We start from the raw sequence: 17,576 nt of genomic DNA, 5'->3' as shown, positions 1-17,576 counted from the left end.
CAAACCCCAAACCCTTCACCCTAACCTCAAACCCAAACCCGAACTGTGAACCCCTAACCCAATCCGAGAGCCCCTAACCTGATCCCCAAACCCCAAACCCAAACCTCAAACCACAAACCCAAACCGCGAACCCCAAACCCTTTACCTGAACCTCAAACCCCAAACCCGAACTGCGAACCCCGAACCTGAACTGAGAACCCATAACCTGATCCCCAAATCTGAAACGCGAACCCCTAACCCGAACCCCAAACCCCAAACCCAAACCGCGAACCCCTAACCCGAACCCCAAACCCCAAACCCCTAAGCTGAACCTTGAACCCCTAATCGGAACCCCAAACTTCAAACTAGAACCGCGAACCCCTAACCCCAAACGCTGAACCCCAAACCACAAACACGAACCCTGAACCCGAACCCTAAGTAGAGAGGGGATTCCCCGCACCCGAACTCTGAACCTGAACCCTAACAAGTTGGGGGGATGCCAGAACCCTAAACCTAACCCTAACAATAAAACTCTAACATAAACATAAACTTTTCTGGCCTAAGCCCCGCCCCTTGCTGTCCCTCACCCCCTAAAAGCAAACGAGGCAAAACTGGGACTTGAATGCCTGACCTACAGAGCCAAGTTGGATGTTTAACTGGTTGTCAGCCTAACCGCTTCGCTAGAGAGGATTACTGGGTTTTGTTTTGCTCCCAGGCGCTCTTCAAGCCTCACCCCGCCACTGCAGGCTAATAAAGAACTATGGACCCTATTAGCGCTCACTTTAGCTGTAACCCTAGAGTTAATGCCAACCCTAACCGTAACCCGAACCCTGACCCTGACATGAACCCTAACCCAAACCCGAACTCTAAGAAGAGGGGGGTCCCCGAATTCTAACCTGAACCCGAACCCTAACAAGTGGGGGGGGGTTGCCCGAACCCTAACCCTAAGCTTAACAATAAACCTCTAAAATAAAAAAATTTTCTGGTCTAAGCCCTGGCTCTTGCAGTCCCCTGCCCCTGAAAAGCGAAAAGGTCAGACTGGAGACTTGAACTCCTGATTTACAGGCCATAGCCTACCTGCCTAGTGGCCCACCTAACCCCTATGCTACAGAGGCTTGCTGCTTCCAGCAGGGCTCCCGAACCCTCTTCAAGCCTCGGCCCACCAGGGCAGGCTAATAAAGAACTATGGGCCCTATTAGGGCTCACTTTAAGCTGTAACCCCAACACTAATGCTAACCCTAACCGTAACCCGAACCCTGACCCTGACATGAACCCTAACCCAAACCCGAACTCTTAGAAGAGGGGGGATCCCCAAATTCTAACCCTAACCCTGAACCCGAACCTGAACAAGTTGGGGGGTTGCCCGAACCCTAACCCTAAGCTAAACAATAAACCTCTAAAATAAAAATAAACGTTTCTGGTCTAAGTCCCGCCTGTTGCTGTCCCCCGCCCCCTAAGAGCAAAAGAGTTAAGCTGCAGACTTGAACTCCTGACTTACAGACCATCGTCTGCCTGCTCACCAGCGCACCTAACCGCTACGCTACAGAGGCTTGCTGTTCTGACAGAGCTCCCGGACCCTCTTCAAGCCTCTGCCCGCCAGGGTCTGGCTCTATAGACTATCATGGCTGTCCTAGGTCATCTTTGCTTTCTATAGTCATAGTTTTATCCCTAAATCATAGACAGATCAGCTGAGAAAAAGCTTGGATTGTCTCGGTGGGGTGGATTTGCTTGTCCTTGTGTTTCACCTGGAGGCAGTCGCGGTCCCGCGGGCCTGTCCTGGAAGGGGGCGTGGGGGTGGGGCGCACCGTGAGCGCGTCGGGGGCGGGGCGAGCCTGGGCGGCTGGTCAGGAGCGCGGCTCACGTGAGCGGGTCTGGGGCGGGATGAACATGGCGGCGCGTCGGGGGCCAGGGCTCTCAGGGCTCGCCATTGCAGCTGGGAATGCTCGTTTCGTGGGCTCCTGGGTCCCCGTCGATTGGCATCCAGCGAGCAGAGCGCAGGGCTGTGGGCCACAGGTAAGGGAACTCGGACTGGGCGGAGCAGGGAACCATGTATTCTGCCCTCTTTGTTTGCAGTCTCGGAGCCGACTAAAATGGCGGTCGCAGAAAAGCCTCGCCTTTGGGGCCAAGGGTTTTACTGCTTTACCCCTTTGCATAAAGCTCAGACCCGCGCGGTTTTCCCAAGCAGCCTAGTGTATTGCTTCCTACAGGCCTGGAGAGGATAACAGGCAGGAAGGCCAGGGGTCTCCAGACAGAGAAAATAGACTGCAAGTGTCAGACGTTTTTTTCTCTCTCTTAAGAGGCCGGAGGAGACAAAAGAGTGCTGCATTTTTTTTTCTCCATCTTGATACAAATTTAAAAGGTTTCTCAGAAATTTCTGTGTTGCCATGACCACTCCTGGCTCCACCTGAATTTAACTTTCCTCAAACCTTGAACTAAGCAATGCATTTTTCTTATGGAAATGTTTGTCTTAAGGTATGCTAATGTACTATGTATTTACCCAAGGCTCTGTCTTCAGGTCAGTTTCCCCTAAAGGCTCAGAAAAAACTTGACAAACCAGTATGTTTTACTCATACCTTGTTCTCTTAATCTATGTGAATGAAACTATATATTTGCTTGGAAATCTGCCTTTCTTCAAGATTCATGTCCATCATTTTATGGCCTGGGATGACTCATCTGCTGCCAATGTTATCTCAATGCATGCTGTGGGTGAGGGGCCTGGTGCCATTCTCTGACACATTGTCTTTCTTTCATTAGCAGACTGCTAGTGGCTCTATAACATCTGGCTAAAGACTAGCAGGGGGTACTCTTCCCCCTTTTACTGTCTACGTCAGCAGCTCTCTCGATCTCTTTTATATTTTAATAAAACTTTTTAACAGAAAACCTCTGAGCCATCAAGCTTCGTCACTTGCCCTGGATTGAATTCTCCTCTGGAGTCCAAGAATGCTGGCATCTTTTGTGGTTTAGCAACCACCTTTCAGCCTTTTGAAATTCATATTGAATCTTCATTTCAGATTGAAGATGCATTCCATGGTATTGCCAACTGAAGCCTTTTCATCGCTATGGCATATCTGTCCATGTCTTTAGGGTATTTTTCAGCAATCATGTATCATTTCCAGTGTGCCAGTCTTGTTATCCTCATTCTGTCCATAGCAAAGTCTTTTATTAATGTTGACATGACTGAAAGGGAATCGTTTGTTTAAATTCCTTTTCAGATTGTTATTTGCTGGTGTATACAGATAACACTGTGTCATCATTCATTTGTATCAGTTTGGACAGCTTGATAGTTGTCTTTAGTTTCTTTAATTTCTCATAATTTAAGATGACCCTGTCTCATATATTTACAGTCTCACCCCTAGTCTCAGTCATTTCTTCAAAGAACTGTCCTTTTTTTAAACATTACATTATTTTTGACTGTGCTGGGTCTTTATTGCTCGTTTGTCTAGTTGTAGTGAGCAGAGGCTACCCTCTAGTTGCTGTGCCATGGCTTCTCATTGCAGTGCTTTCTCTGTTTGCAGAACTTGGGCTCTGGAGCATGCAAACTTCAAGAGCTGTTCAAGGGCTTCGTTGCCCCTGGGCGTGTGGAATCTCCTACACAGGAATTGAACCCGTGTTCCCTGCATCGGTAGGCAGATTCTTTACCACCGGGCCATTGGAGATGTTTCCTGTTCCCTTTTATTAGAGAATGATATTTAAAACATACATGTAGGAGCTCAATATGCTCAGCTGACAATACATGGATATATATATATATATATCCATGTATTCCAGCTCACCTTTGAACATATTCAGTTAAAGGTAATTTGTGATGTCTCCAACCTGATCCACCACGACATGGACATTGTAACGTTTCCTTTTGTTTATCTGTAACTTTGCATTCCAATGGTAAGATACCTGGCTTCCACCGCTTGTCATACACAGAATTCAGTGCTTGTCCCACGTGGTTACTGAAAAAAAAACTGTCAGATTGTCTTTCAAAGGGGGCTCTGCATGCATTGCACCAGTATCTTGAGTATGTTTTTGTATGATAGTTTACTATCAGTATACCCTCAGTGGCCAGGTGTCTATTTCAGTCGCTACCAATTATGAATGGGCTTGTTTGCTCTAGTGTTCTTGGACAATTCGAATACAGTTTCTTTGTCAGATATGCATTGTTTTAGGAAAACAGTTTTATTGATTGTTGGCTGTGTTGCCTCTTTGTGTGTGGGCTTTTCTCTAGTTTTGGTGAGCATGGGCCATAACTAGTGGTTTGCAGGCTTCTCACTGCAGTGTCTCCTCTTGTTGAGGGGCACAGGCTCACGGGCTTCAGTGGCTGCAGCATGTGAACTCGGCATCGTGGCTTCCAGGATCTAGAGCACAGGCTCGCTCGGCTGTTGTGGCACACGGGCTCCATAGGATGTGGGATCTTCCCATCCTAGGGATCGCACATGCATCTCCAGCACCGGGGGGTGGATTCTTTACTATGGAACCACCAGGGCATATTTTAGACTAGTTTTCCACACATGTATCTAGTGAAAGAGGCCAGGATCAAGAGGCATGGCAGCTGGGAATCCTCAGCCCCAGCTCTGGTGTGCTATCCAAAGCTCTGGGGCCTTTGGTGAGCAGCTCAGCTTCCCTGGGACTGTTTCCTCCCATCAGAAATGCCCTGCTTTTGGACTGTAGCCCACCAAGCTCCTCTGTCCCTGGGATTTCTGAGACCAGAGTACTGCAGGTGGTGCCATTTCCTTCTCTGCTGCTGCTGCTGCTGCTGCTGCTGCTGCTGCTGCTGCTGCTGCTGCTGCTGCGTCGCTTCAGTCGTGCCTGACTCTGCGCGACCCCATAGACAGCAGCCTACCAGGCTCCTCTGTCCCTGGGATTCTCCAGGCAAGAACACTGGAGTGGGTTGCCATGTCCTTCTCCAGTGCATGAAAGTGAAAAGTGAAAGTGAAGCCACTCAGTGAAGTCGTGTCCGTCTCTTAGTGACCCCGGGGTTGCAGCCTACCAGGCTCCTCTGTCCGTGGGATTCTCCAGGCAATGGTACTGGAGTGGGCTGCCATTGCCTTCTCTGATTTCCTTCTCTGCAAGATAGCGTTTTGAAGATATTTTCTCCTGGATATTGCTTTTGATGAAGGAAGGGGGATCCCTTTCAGGGCTTGAGAGTGAGTTCTTGTCTGACACTGGGCAATGAGTTGTCTGAGGAGAGGAGTGCTGTCCAAGCGAGAGGCTTTATTGGGAAGGGCTGCCAGGGTGGAGGGCAGGAGGGTGAGGGAAACGGAGAGAACCACTCTGTCACGTGGCTCACAGTCTCAGGTTTTATGGTCATCGGGCTCATTTCTGGTTTGTCTCTTGCCAGGCATTCTGAATTGGGATCCTTCTTGGGGGCACACGCATCACTCAGCTGAGATGGATTCCAGCGAAGTGGATCCTGGGAGGTTGGTAGGACCTCTGAACTGGAGCCTCCCATCTCCTGACCTCTCCAGAATTCTGGTTGGTGGTAGCTTGTTCGTTCCTTGTTCCTTCCCAGGACCTCCTGTTGTAAGATGATTCCTGCAAGTGTTTTCTTTTCTCTGTTGCCTGGCCAGGGTGGGTGGTCCGTGGTTCATTTAACAGTTTGTTTTTGGTTCTCTCGAGTAAGGTCCTCCACAGGGTAAATGTATGAAATGATAAAAGGCAATGTTTTAAATAATTTATATTCATAATTTGGTAAGTTGGCTTGTTTTGTGTATGTTAGACCTGATCACCAGACCAACGGTCATGTAGAACTTTTGCAGTTTTCTAAAATTCTATAGTTTTTTAAATGGAGTTACCTTGTTGCAAAGTTTGTGTTTATGTTCATATTTTTTTAAAGTTATTTCTTTTAGTTGATTGATCATTGCTTTACAATACTGGTTTGATTTGTCATACATCCACATGAATTAACCATAGGTGTACCTATGTCCTCTTGCTCTTGAATCTCCCTCCCACCTCGCACGCATTCCCACCTCTCCAGGTTACTACTGAGCCCCAGTTTGAGTTCCCTGAATCATACAGCAAATTCCCATTGGTTGTCTATTTACAAATGTAGGTGTACCTGCATCCATGCTGCTCTCTCCATTCATCTCACCCTCTCCCTCTTGTTCCCCACCCTCGTCTGTAAGTCTGTTCTCTATGTCTGCACCTCCATTGCTGCTCTGTGAACAGACTCGTCAGTACCATCCTTCTAGATTCCATGTTTTTCTCTCTTTGACTGACTTCCCTCCCCTTTATTAGAACAAACTCAAATGTGTTCCTTTTTATGGCTGCATTCCATGCAGGCTCTGATTGTTCCTTAGCCATGTTTTGCGGAGGGTCATGGAGCTATTCTGCTCCATTTCAGTTTGGGCTTCCAGTCTGAGTGCTCACAGCAGAGCTGCTTCTGGGTGAGCCCTCTGAGGTCTGTGAGCACCGGGCTGCCCGCTCTTCTCTTGTGGCCCGCAGGGGGCGCCAAAGGCCCCTCTGACCCGCGGGCGCAGGACGCTTTGCCTTTAGACTCTGCTCCGTGAGCAGCTGGCGGGAGCTTTGTCTCCTCAGGACCATCAGGGCTCAGGCTTCTGGATAACAGGGCTGCATCCAGGCTGAGAGGAGCAGGGTTGCCTCAGTGCCCACCAGCAGGGAGGCGCTGCAAGAGCGAAAAATGAGGATGGAGTAGACGTTTCCTGTGTCCAGCTGAGGGCTGACTGGAGGTCCATCTCAGAGGACTCAGGGGGAAAGAGCTCCGTGTGCAAAGCGGTGGGTTTTCAGTTAGATTTGCGTTAGATGATGTAGAGGATGAACACTGATGTTCTTCCGTGTAGGTGGCCATTTTCCTGTCACTGTTTCTTGAGAAGACTGTCCTTTCCTCTTCGCTCGTTCCTGGTTTGATTTTCAGGAACTGACCATGTACAGGTGGGTTCGTTTCTGGGCTCTCTATTCTCTCCTGGAGTCCATGTGTCTGTGTTCCTGCCAGTTCCTCACTGTGGTGGTCACTACAGCTCCGTGATGTAGTTTGAAGAGGGATAGGAAGATGCCTCCAGCTGTGTTCCTCTTTCTCAGAGTCTTTTTGGCCGTTTAAGGTCCTGTTCAACAGTAGCAGCCTAATATTAGGAATATTTCTATTTCTGTGAAAAATGCCATTGAATATTATTTTGTGATTGCAGTCCGTGTATTTGTTGATGACTTTGGTTGGAATGGACCTTTTAATTCCTCATTGTTCCAGTGCATGAGCGTGGAATAATTTTCTGTGTGTTTGTATTTTCTTTGGTTTCTTTATCAGTGCCTTCTAGTTTTCTGACTACTGGTTTTTTATGTTCTTGATTAAGTTTGTTGCTAGATGTTTTATTTAAGTGGAATTTTCTTAATATTTTTTTCCTGATTGTTATTAGTGTATAGAAATGCAAGTGATTTTTGGACTGTAAAGGGTAGTATTTTATGATTGTAAATTAATCCAAAATGATTCAGCTTTACTGAATGTAGTCTAACAACTTTTTGTGAAGTGATGTGGAACATTTTATCTGTAAGATCTGTTTCTCCTGCAGTAGGTCATCCAGAGGACCCAAGACATGGTGGTTACTAATAGACTTCCCACACTACTTCTTCATTCCACGTGGACTCCTTCACGGGCAGTGAGCATCCCAGCTTCCCTTGAACTTCATCTGGGTAAGTCTTGGCCTGTATCAGAAAGTTTCCTGCCTGTCTGCGCTAAATTTCTTTTGTGGTATTGACATGGTTGTTTTGAAACCTAGTATACTTTCCAGTCATTTAAAATGTACAGAAAATGCCTAGCAATGGGAACAAGTGCTAGCATTTGCCACATCATCTAAAATACTCTATGTGTTTTATCCAAAATGGGTACCTTCTGCAGAACCAGCACATAATCTCCAAAATCAGGAAATCATATGGTACCTACATTATAATGTAATCCACTGCCCCACTTCCACTTTTAGCAATTGTTCAAGTGTATGAATATATCTTTTGTTTCCATCTTCATCCTTTTTTCTTTATTTAGAGTGTTACTGAGATTTTCAGTTATTTGGACAAACTTGATGGATTGAAAGCAGACATGGTGAATAAGGGTTCTGGGTGGCCTTTTCGATGTGGATTTCTTTTTCACTGAAGATGGTTTTAATATTTATTCATGTGGTAACATGTATGAATCCTGCATTCTTTCCCCCCCCCCCCATAGTAATTAAAAATAAATAATATGCCATTTACCATTTAGATATTTGTAAGCATACAGTGTTGTAGCAGACAACCTTTTCTTGTTTTGCAAACCAGTTTAATAATGTGCACCTTGTGCGTGCTTTGGAGAAACTCAGGAAACTGAGTCAGTGACTGAAATGGCCCAAGATATCACCTTAGATTCCATCTTCATCTGAAAACAAAACAGGCACTTTCTGGTGGTCCAGTGGCTGAGACTGGACACTCCCAAAGAAGGAGGCCCAGGTTCATTCCCTGATCCAAGAGCTAGATCTCCCATGCCACAAAGGAGAATTTGCATGTTGTAGCTAAATATCTGGCTTACCTCAATGAAGGTTGACCTGGCGCAGCCAAATTAAAAAAGAAACAAATATTTTACAGATACAACCAAAGGAAAGGAAGGGTATGGTTGTTGTGCAGATTTACGGCTTAGCTTTCCCTATCGATAGAAAAGAAAAAAGAGTTTCAAAAGACTGTGTCTCATCCTTCTATCTGGCATATAGAGAGGATTCCTTTGAAATGAGATTTCTCTGGTAAATGTGACTCACAGAAGAGCTGTCTTGAACTTGGGTTTCAGAGATGATCATGTGTCCTCTAAAAAAAAAAGTTAATTGGGTCCCACTAATTATCATGCTGAGGTGGTATATTTTGTGGTAGCATTTGCTCCCCTTCACTTTGGATGTATCCCCATTTGTTTACACTGTCATCTACTGAAGACATCCTGATATTTGAAAGTTTTTAGTTATTACAAGTAGAGCTGTTGTATATAATCATGTGATACTTTTTGTCTGGACGTTTTCAAAGCTGTTTAGTAAGTGCTAGCCATATAGTATTCAGGTCACAGGTGAGCTTTGTTTAGCTGTGGAAAAATCCAGCTATGTTTCTCTGTGGCATGTGGGATCTTCTGGGGTAAGGGATCAAACTAGAGTGTCTTGCATTGTCAGGCAGATTCTTTACCACTGAGCCACCGGAGAAGTTGTGCCCTACCCCCGTTTTTTTTTTTGAGTTTACTGGATCTAATAGGTGTGCAGTGCTACCTCACTGTTATTTTAGTTTGTAATTTCCTAATGATATGTGATTTTGAGTCTTTTTGATAGGCTTATTTACTATCTTTATATTTTTGTAGGACAGGTGTTTAGGTGTATACATTTTTTATGAGATTGTTCTAGATTTTTTGGTATATTTGGAGTACAATCCTTTATCAGATATGTATTTTATAAATATATTTTCCTGTGGCTTGTGTTTAAGTTTTGTGAATAAGGTTTTTCACAGTTTAAATGTCTAATTCTTTAAAGTTAATGTTATATATGTTTTATATCCTTTTTTGGATAGACTTTAGTGTGTTGTTGTTAAATTTTATAAGCAGAAGTGAGGTACTGTAGATACAGTTTTAAGCTAAGCTGAGGTACCATAGATACAGTTTTGCCTTTTGTCTGTTAAGAAGTTTGAGTGAGTTTGGTGTACACTGTATATAACATTATGTCTACATTCATTTGACTGGATATAGCTTCCAATTATTTGTCTAATTGGTTTTGGAGATATCACGGGAAGTCAGTTTTTCCAAGGGAAACTGAGGTCCATGAAACATGAACTCTTTTCGATCGGTCGGAATCACTCTCTGCTATTTCTGACAGATTTGACTTGTTTGGATATCTCATATGAGTGGAATCACAGAACGTTTGTCTTTTCTTGGTCTGGTTTATTTCACATGATCTAATGACCATAAGGTTTGTCCACATTGTCGCATTGTCAGAATTACTGACTTTGAAGGGCCGAATCAGATTCCATTGTGTGTATACCACAGTTTGTTTATGGAATTGGCTGCCATGGACACTTAGATCACTTCTGTTTGTTTGCCAGTGTGAATCATGCTGTTGTGAGTATGACGGAAGAAGTATCCATTTTTTCAGCCCCCTTTCCCAATCCTTTTGGGTACATAGCTTGAATTGGAATCGAACTATGTATTTATTCCATGTGTTTGTTTTGGAGCCATTTCTGTAATGTCTTGCAGAGTGGCAGCACCATTTAATGTACTTTTTCGTATGGTGGAATACCGTTCAAGCTTCTGAATATACCTTGTGTTGCATATTCAGTCTCCCACCAACGGACACTTGAATGAGTTCTACCTTTGAGCTATTGTGAATGTCACTATGAGTATTTGTGTACCAGTTTTTGTTTGAATTATTAACAAGTACATTACTATATATAAAAGAAGCCACAAGGACCTACTGTACAGTTTAGGAAACTATTAAATATCTTATGATAATGTATAATGGAAGAGAATCTCAAAAGGAATATATGAAAAGCACATAGTAACCATGATATTTATTGTGCCAACACTATGAGTTATCATAGCACTACTCAACGTGTATTTATACATGTCAGTAAAATATTCACATCTGTAAGGATATTATAAAAAATTATATAAAAAATCAAGAATTCAAACAGAGATTAAATAAACTTCCTGTCATTGCTCATCATCATTTATACATTCATACTACCTGTAACACTCATTGTATAAGTGCTGGACTAGCAATTGATGTTCTCGTAAACCAAGAGATTGTGAAGGTGTAAGGAAATATAGCTTATTGAATTCCTTAATGAAGGATTATAGAACTCTATGTCCATGAAGTGAATGAAATTCCATTTTTTTGAACCACATTCTTACTAGAGTGATGAGCTTCCACCCCACCCAACGTTAGTTCACAATGAAATCCTGCAGTCCTCTGGCCTCAATGTCTGCTTCCTGCTACCAAGAAAGAAAAGATGAGGAAGTCCTGACAAAACCGATGCTATTTTTCTTTTTCTGATTTGTATTTTATCGCAGGGCTTGGCAAAAAGAGGGCCCAACCTGTTTTTAGAGTTCCATCCCAAGGGTTCCTCTGGCATGTTCCCTATGTTGACAAAGTGCTGATTATTTTCAACAAAGGACAATGATCTGCACTTCACTATCTGTTGCTTGAGCTGGAATAGCGGGCATCCCTTGAAGTGCATTCCTTCATGCTGAAGTAGGCATCCCTGAAGCAATAGTATAAGAGGAACACATTTATCACGTAGACATCGCAGCCCATGCATTTGTAATAATTTTTCAGTTATACCCATCATCATCGGAGGAACTGACTTGTCCCAGTAACAACGAGAGTACCCAGTATAACAGTTCCTTGACTTATGAGTACTTCCTATGAGTACCCTTATGAGTACTTCTTCCAATGTTGTTTCTCCTACTTTGGTCATGAACAGTAGAAGCTGATGGCAGTGGTCCTTGAAATGTATGTCGATTCCTAGGTGGCACAGTTGATAAATAAAAAATCTGCCTACCAGTGCAGGAGGGGGAAGTGATGTGGGTTTGATCCCTGGTTCAGGAAGATAACAATTCATACACATGTTTTATGTGAACCAGTTTGATACTCATGAGTTTTTTCTTCTGTATACAGAAAAACAAATGCTGTTCAAGGACACTGAAAGAACCCTGATGTTGAAAATCAGATCTGTATTGTGAGCAATGCTTAGATATCCATGAGTCGAAGCATAGTATTATGCCTATCATCCTTGTATTTCTCTCAGTGAAATATGTTGAGGAAAACTCTTCATTCGTGGTCTAGATTCACGAAGAAGCTAAATAGCATTCATCCTTTACGTTGACAACTGTGAATTTAAATCTCCTGTGAATCCTATGTGACAACCACACATACCAACATGAGTTATCAGTATTATATCAATATTTTTAGTCCTATTGTATGTCAACTAAAAAAATCAGTATATAATTGTACATGAAGTCAAGACATAAAATCAGTGCAAATACAAAATGTTCCATTCCATCCTTTGAGAAAGGGAGAAAAACATCTCTGTGCTTAGCCTATTGCATTTTTATGTATTAGACCCTTAAGTAGTTTATTCACCACACCCTGTGAATGATTCACAAATCTTCAGAGAAGAAAGGATCATTTCTCTTGAACAATGAGTAGTTCAACTATTCTCAAAGCAAAGCCATAAGTGAGTCTTATTTTGGGTGAGACCATGAAAACTCAGTGTTTTCATTATGCTTGTGCTTATGATGGGAGGAGGTCTGAGAAAGCACTTCTGAAGGTTTATTCATACCAGTCGTTCTCATATGTATCGAGTCTTTAAAGGTCGAATCACCAAGGTGTTGCTTCTACACTTGTACTAGGCTGAGCAGCAACATTCCCTTTCTCCGTAAGTGCAGTAGACGTGTTCCCAACCTGTCTGTCTTCTGTCCTCTGGAGTATGCATTGCTTGAGCTCATCACAGCCTAGTAGATGGAAATCATCAGGATATTCTGGAAACCCTTTTTATTTCAGTCTGTTCAGGAGGTTACCACTGCTGCAAACCTCTGGATTTTACCAAGCGCTTTTAACAACCTCAGATGAAGGATATAAGTCAACACTGGTGACAGCCACGGGCTTCCATGGCCTATCCATGATTGTTGGCTTTGCTTTCATAATCATCCTGTTTCTTATACCAGCTAAACTGTCAGTGTATTTTTTAATTACCATTTTATCTTTGATGGTTTTTAGAGCTATTATGGATTTTCCTATATATCTTCACTTATCGGTGAGGGTCTTATGTTAGTAGTAGTTATGACAACTGACTTTCTGTCTGTTAGCTGTGGCAGAATAAAAAAAGAATGACCCACTGTATATTATTAATATTATGTATCAATATATTGTTAGTTTTATTGTTTGCAGTCATCCAATTCCAAGTTTCTGAAATAAACTTTCAGAAAAATCACATCCTTTTGAATGCCCATTTGACTGAATAGGAGCACGGAAATGTTCTTCCATAAAATTGTTTACAGTTTCCATTCCGTTTCTCCTGTTTGATGTAGATATTGGCCTTTGGTTCTATCAGTAGCTTTGCAAGTAAAAAAAAAAATTAATTAGAGCTCGTATGGTAATTTTACTGTTAGCAATAAGTTTAGCATAAAATGAACACAGAAGAGGTTACAGTAGACCAAATATGAAAGTCAGTTTAAAAGAAAACATAGTGTTGAATGTTTACAGTAGGAATATAGTTATGAAGTTCCTTTATTATTATTCTATCCTTTCCTTTTGTTTTGCAGGGGTGTTAATGTACAGATTCCAGTACTATGGCTAGAGCGAATAATAGTATCATTATTCTTGAGAGCAACTCTACTAAGTCTTCACGCTCATGTCACTCAAGGTTTTTTAATACCTATTATGTTAGTCGTGTTTGTAGTTTGTGAAGTCACATAAGTTGCATTCATTCAAGCAATAGTATCAAACAGCTATGGCATCAATTATAGATGTGAATCGATATCGAATGTGAATCCATTTCACTGTGACAAGTTATTATTGTAGATATTCTATTCATGCCAGTAACAAAGCTGTGCAGAAATAATACAATGTTTATTAAGAAAATAAGAGTTACTAATTTGTTTTATTATTCTATTTCTTTTAAACAGATTTAATGACAACAGGCTCAACTTTTCATTCACTTGTATGACTATGAGCGGTTTGACCAAGTTGAAGAAGATGACTCGTTTGTAGTCTTCCTCATCAGCTCATTCCATCTACTGGCTTTAAAATCATTTAGTACAGAGCTCACCGTCTAGGTGTTCATCCAGTGTTTTGTTTGCTTATCATGCAGGATCATTTTAAAAGGAAAAGTATGTGTGTATGAGTTAGAGCTCTGATCCCAGGAGTCCATGTAGAAGCTTCCCCTGAGAAATGTATCGTTTTTGCACCAATGCTACTGAAATGTGTGAATGTGGTATACCACGCGTCCCAATAAGTGTAAACAGCGTCATAGGCTACTTATTTGAAATGACCAGTACTCATGACATTCCATTCAACTGAGGACTAAATATAGCCAACGTAGGCTGTGTTTGCCAAATAGACTTTGAAGTATTCTTCACACAGTCCTTCATCGATGCCAGTTTTCAGATCGAAGAAACCCTTGCTCCATGAAGTTTGTGAACACATATACTCATGTTTTGTTTGAGATTTTAAAGTCATTCTTCAGTTTTGTTGGAGGAATGGTTCTGTATATGCCCCGTGGATCCCCAAATCCACTGATGTTCATGTGTCTTGGGGCTTCCCAGGTGGTTCTAGTGGTAAAGAACATGCAGAACATACCCATGCAGGAGACATGGGAGGTATGGATTCCATCCCTGGGGCAGGAAGATCTCCTGAGGGAGAGCATGGCAACCCCCTCCAGTATCTTTGCCTAGAGAATCTCATGGAGAGAGGAGCCTGGTGGGGCCTAGTCCATATGATCCCAAGGAGTTGGACACAATGTAAGTGACTTCGCACAGCACATGATTCGTTGTCATAGCTAATATAATGGAGATGACATAAAAAGAAGCACCAGCGGGCGAAAGTCAATATCCATCACTTTTAAACTTTGGAATGTATTGTGATATTTTACATCCATATTTGTATGACTTGATAGTTGGAGAATCGATGCATGTGAAGGCCTGGTTGTGTTATATGTATGTTGAGGGAAGATATATTTTTATGTGGTTTGACATATAGGTCCCATTTCATTCGTAGACATATGCATACTCATCACTTATCATCATTTTTTTTTTTTGAAAAGACCATTGTTTGGAAAGGTTGTTGTCTAACCATGAAAGATGCTTGAATTCTTGGGCTCCTTAGAGGAAGAATTCAACCCGGGGCCAGTGATGAGGGTTGATCAGTCAGAGCTTTTGTGTCCCAACGTTTTATTAAAGTATAAAAGAGAGAAAGCTTCTGACATAGACATCAGAAGGGGGCAGAAAGAGTGCCCCCCTACTCATCTTTGGCTGGATGTTATCTAGCTACTAGCAGTCTACTCATTAGAGAAAGGAATGGCAGCAGACCCCTCACCCACAAGATATATGGAGATGACCGTGGCACCAGGTGAGTCATCCTGGGCCATAAAACGATTGATATGAGCAAATGGATAGCTTCATTCACATAGATCAGGAGAGCCATGTATGAGTAAAGCATATTGGTTTGTCAAGTCAGTTCTGAGCCTTTAGGCAGAACCTACTTGAAGATAGAGTCTAGGGTAAATACATAGTACATTCACATAGCTTAAGGCAAACCTTTCCATGAGAAAAATGCCTTGGTCAGCTCAAAGTATGAGAAAAGTGAAGTTCAGGCGGAACCAGGTGTCATTATAGCAACACAGAATTGTAAGAGAAAATCTCTGTTTAAATTTGTATCAAGAAGGGGAAAAAAGATAACAGCTTGTTTCCTCCTGCCTCGGAAGTGACAGATAACAACTGTCTGACACTTGCACCCCATTTCCTCCCTTTGGAGACCCCTGGCCTTCCTGGCTGTTACCCTCTCAGTTTCATTCATTGAGCGTTTTCTGCCTTGTGAAACATTGGGCATAGAAGTATGTGTTTATTTAGGGGTATTTCATCCAATTTCATTTAAATGCATATGTGAATTAGAAAGTTTGACATGCTGTTGCTTTGTATACCGATTGGGAAATGTGAGCCTCCAAGCTTAATTTAGTTTTTCATGTTCATTTTTCTTTTTAGGGGTACAAAGAAAAATAATATGACTGTTAAGATCAGCTTTCGTATTTTTTGCCAAATATGAATTGGGATCACATCGATCAGAGATGAGTCTGTGCATGAAAGCCCTAATAACTAATGCTAATTGACTTCACTACCATGGGATGTTTTCATATCTATTGAGGATTTACTTCATGTATTTCGATTTTAACTTTCTGTCTCACAGCCTTGTTTGTAGATCAAAGCTATTTGAAATTGTCATCTGGTTTCAAATGGCTTGTGAGGTTATTCATGAGTGGTTCATAAAACCGAATGGATTGTACGTAGCCATACTTTGTTGTCATTCTATGAATTTGAAGAATGTCTGAAGAATGTCTGCAGTTATGCCTTAAAGATTCATACAATTGATGTCCAATATTTATCTCAATAGACTTGCTTTCAATTTGTAGTTTCCTATGCGTATGTCTTTCTTTATGGATTTGGGTAGAACTTGTATTGGAACACTGAAAAATCTGTGATATCAACCGTGCTGACCTTTCTGGTGGTCATCATTAAGATTTTCACGCTCTATGGATCCTAGTGGAAACAGGTGCTGTTCATCCTACTTTTGTGAAGATTGAACTCATCGTAGAAAGTGGAATTTGTTGAAATATTTATGGTATAAATAAATCTTGTCTCTATAATTACCCAGAGTCCTGGTGCGTATTTGATTGCTAAGTTATAAAATGTATGAGATAGATGTGATCCATCAATGGCGACTGGATAAGTGGTGGAGAGGTATTTTGGTGATGCAAGAGATTTAAATGATGTGATCATAGTATTTATATCCCTTTTATGTGGATAATGGGTCTTGGATCCATGTTTGAAACCTTACAACCTCGTCTTTTGTTATGCATGGGAAGTGTCAAAAATGAAGAAGATGCGGGTAGGTACTTCAAGGGTAAGTATAGGGCTGAGGGCGTGACTATGATGTGGGTTAGGGTTAGGATGTGGATGGGGGTCCGGTTAGGGTAGGGTAAAGGTTAGAGTTCGTGGAACAGCCCTCCAAACTTGTTAGGGTGAGGGGTGAGGTGTGAGGGTTCAGGATGAGGGTGAGGGTAAGGATTCAGGGTGAGGGTTAGGATTCAGGATGAGGGTGAGGATTCAGGGAGAGGGTGAGGGTGAGGGTTCAGGGAGAGGGTGAGGGTGAGGGTTCAGGGAGAGGGTGAGGGTGAGGGTTCAGGGTGAGGGCGTGGGTGAGGGTAAGGGTTCGGGGTGAGGGTTCAGAGTGAGCGTTCAGGGTGAAGGTGTGGGCCTCACATCTGATACAGGATTGTACTCCAAATATACCCATCCCTTCCCTTGAACAGACCTCTCACTATGGGAGCCCTTGGCAGTGTGGAACCCACCGGCCCCTAAGGCCTCCCAAAGGACGCCTGGGGCCTAGGTGCAAAGGCAATACAGGAGTGGAGCTGAGGCCAGGAAGGCGCCAGTGGCGTCTCCCAACTTTGCAAAGGCTGCTCCTTCCTGGGTAGGAAGCCTAGCAGCGAGGCAAGGCTGGGCAAGGTTCGCCCAGGGCAGAGCAGCCTCGCACCAGGAACTCTGCCAGATCGGGCCTCTGAGCAGAGCTGGAGCTCTGCCATCCTGGAGGCGCACTCGACTCCGCCCAAGCAGGGCTTGCAGCCTAAGGCGGCTGGGCTGCTTCGTCTTCCCCCTAGGAAGCTCGATTCCCGCATGCTGTTCACTCGGCTTCCAGGCGCCGGCTCCCTGCCCCTCCTTACGGTCTAGGATCAGGGGCTGCTTCCCCTGAGCTGGGGCTGTGGGCAGGAGCCCAGACACACAGGTGCAGGACCCAACCACCTGCACACGTCTCTGCTGGAGAGGAGAGCGCTAGGGAACCTACGTGTGTGAGGCAGCTACTGGGCGCCCACGGAGTCAGACTCGAGGTGTGCGGGGC

General features: G+C 43.2%; 1 long non-coding RNA gene across 1 annotated transcript; it reads left to right on the top strand.

The window, feature by feature from the left end:
- Window positions 1-1,838: 1,838 nt before the first annotated feature.
- On the top strand, window positions 1,839-16,330 carry LOC138424716 (uncharacterized). The gene is made up of 6 exons (XR_011250948.1): window positions 1,839-1,992; window positions 3,495-3,601; window positions 5,309-5,442; window positions 7,488-7,608; window positions 13,592-14,425; window positions 15,665-16,330. It is a non-coding gene; the product is annotated as an uncharacterized lncRNA (long non-coding RNA).
- The last annotated feature ends 1,246 nt before the right edge of the window (window positions 16,331-17,576 follow it).

This window comes from Ovis canadensis, chromosome 19 (genome assembly GCF_042477335.2).
Source record: "Ovis canadensis isolate MfBH-ARS-UI-01 breed Bighorn chromosome 19, ARS-UI_OviCan_v2, whole genome shotgun sequence".
NCBI classification, from domain to species: domain Eukaryota; kingdom Metazoa; phylum Chordata; class Mammalia; order Artiodactyla; family Bovidae; genus Ovis; species Ovis canadensis.
This window is presented reverse-complemented; position numbering and strand designations above follow the sequence as displayed.